Source organism: Myotis lucifugus, unplaced genomic scaffold (assembly GCF_000147115.1).
Source record: "Myotis lucifugus unplaced genomic scaffold, Myoluc2.0 scaffold_46, whole genome shotgun sequence".
NCBI classification, from domain to species: Eukaryota; Metazoa; Chordata; class Mammalia; order Chiroptera; family Vespertilionidae; genus Myotis; species Myotis lucifugus.
In genome coordinates this window covers 6,281,140-6,283,800 of record NW_005871094.1, presented here as the reverse complement: position 1 = coordinate 6,283,800, position 2,661 = coordinate 6,281,140, and the positions used below count along the sequence as shown (strand labels likewise).

General features: G+C 39.7%; 1 non-coding gene across 1 annotated transcript; it reads right to left on the bottom strand.

Annotated features, from left to right (window-relative positions):
* Positions 1-494: 494 nt before the first annotated feature.
* Positions 495-599, bottom strand: LOC111825928. Its single transcript, XR_002829158.1, has one exon. It is a non-coding gene; the product is annotated as a U6 spliceosomal RNA (small nuclear RNA).
* Between the last annotated feature and the right edge of the window lie 2,062 nt (positions 600-2,661).

Below are 2,661 nucleotides of genomic sequence, written 5' to 3'. Positions count from 1 at the left end.
GAGAGAGAAACATCGATCAGCTGTCCCCTGCACACCTCCTACTGGGGATGTGCCCACAACCAAGGTACATGCCCTTCACTGGAATCGAACCTGGGACCTTTTGTCTGCAGGCTGACGCTCTATCCACTGAGCCAAACCAGTTAGGGCACCAAAATATTTTTATCTCTTCCTTCTGTAGTGAGTTTTGATAATTTGTGTTTTTCATGGAATTGGTCTTTTTATCAAAGCTTTTGAATGTTGAGGCATAGAGGGATTTTTTTGTTATTGTTAATCATCACCTGAGGATATTTTTCCATTGATTTTTAGAGTGGAAGGGAGGGGGAAAGAGAGAGAGAAAAAAACATCGATGTGAGAGAGACACATAGATTGGTTGCCTCCCGAAGGAGCCTGCAACCTTGACTGGAATCAAACTCAGGGCCCTTCAGTTCACGGGCCGATGCTCTATCCACTGAGCCAAATCAGCTAGGGCTAGAGTTTTTTTGTGGTTTTTTTTTTAAAATATGGAACACTTCACGAATTTGTGTCATCCTTGTGCAGGGGCCATGCTAATCATCTCTCCATCGTTCCAATTTTAGTCTATGTGCTGCCGAAGCGAGCACTAGAGTTGTTGTTAACATTGCTTCATTGTTCTTTATATTGGTGAGGGTCTGTCTTGTATTCCTAGCATCGGTCATTTTCATCTTCTTGCTTTTTCCGTGGTTGGCCATGCTCATCTTTGGCTCTTAGGGGCAGAGGACTCACAAAGCACCTAGAAAATCATGGCCTGCAGAACTCTCACACTGGGTTAAGAACACCTGTAGATTTTTGACTCCCAGTGAAGGATTGAATTTCTTGGTACCAGGAAAGCTAGCTCTGTTGATCCTGCCGGGACATCTGTACAGTGATGGATGATAAATTTACATTCAAGCACAATTCCTTGATAACCTGAGTTACTTTAGTTTCACTAAGTGAATACCTTAGACATGGTTCTGCAACCCTCTTGTGATAAGGTATTAATTAATGTTTCAAGGTCCTAAAAACTGCTTAAGAGCTCATTCTTTGAGATAGTTAAAAGCCGGTTCTCTGGGAACATTTATAAAATAAATAACTCTGTAGCCACACTGATCTGGAAAAAAAGGAAAAGACACAAGTTATCCATATCAGGAATAAATGAGGGGATATCATTATAGTTCCAACAGGCATTAAAAGGATAAGATTTGTGAAAAAATGTATACCAATAAATTTGACAATGATACAAACTACCAAAGCTTTCTCAGAAAGAAAGAGGCAACCTGAATAATCCTATATCTATGAAAGAAGTTGAATTTGTAAAAATCTCCCTTCCCCAAGAAACTTACTAACCAACAAAAACCCCTCCAGGCCAAGATAGCTTTAGTTACAAATTCTACCAACAGTTTAAGGGAGAAAAGTACCAATTCTATACAAAAATTTCCAGAAAACAGAGAGGAAGAAACATTTCTCAACTCATCTTTTTAGGCCAGGCTTACCTTAATACCAGGACTGGACAAAGGCACTGTAAGAAAAGCAAACTAGATGCTAATATCTTTCATGAACACAGTCACAAAAATTCTTAATAATTTAAGCAAATTAAACCCAAATCAAATAATATATCATCAGCGTTTACTTGAGAAACATAGCCATACAAAGCCTTGCACATGAATGTTCATAATAGCTTAATTTATCATATTCCCAAATGGAAACAACCCAAATGACCATCTACAGATGACTAGATAAATTAATAAATGAATTGATCATTGATGGCTATATAATTGATTCCACATAATGGAATACTGTTTAACAATTAAAGAACAAAACAAAGTGTCGATGTACATAGCAACTTGGATGGATCTCAAAATCATTATGTTGAGTGAAAGAAGTCATCCAAAAGGGAGTACATGCTGCACAGTTCCATGTATATGAAATTCTAGAAAAGTCTAACAGGAATTGACAAAAATCAGATCAGTGATTGCTTGGGATGGCAATGGCTGAGAGGAGGTCGGGAAGGGAAAGAGAAATGGATTGCAGAGGGGCAGAGGAAATGTTGGTTGTAATGAAATATTGATGATCCTTACCTTGCTTATGGTGATGATTTCAGGGGTGTGTACCTATGTCAAAATGTATGCAATGATATGCTTTAAATGTTTGTGGCTTCTGGTACACCAGTTACATTTCAATACAGCTGTTAAAAACTAAGCAAAGAAAAAAATAGGAGAGAGGCCAGAAGAAAGCTTTGAAATGGACTTGGTCTCTGGCCGTCGTCCACCTCTGGCTTACCCACTTGCCTAGTTCTCATTCTTGGATTTCCTAGTGGCTTGATCCTCCCTCATTTGGACTCTATATCTTATCTTTTATTTCTTATTGCTGCACCAGCAGCTTATGGAGTTAGAACTTGGAGAGGGAACTAGGTCTTATGATTCTTTCCTTAAGTCGCTGTTATTTCCTCGTTTGCCATCTGTCTTTCCCAAAACTAAGACACTTTCCAGAGCAACAGCTTCTGTTCCCTCTGTACACTTTGTATGGAGTTATAGAATCGCTGCCTCACAGGCTCGGCCCTCCCCTTGCCTCTCTGTAAAACCAAAAGTTTAGTCCAGCCGGTATCTCAGTGGTTAGTGCACGCCGAAGGGTCTCGAGTTTGATTCCTGGTCAGGGGCACATACCTGG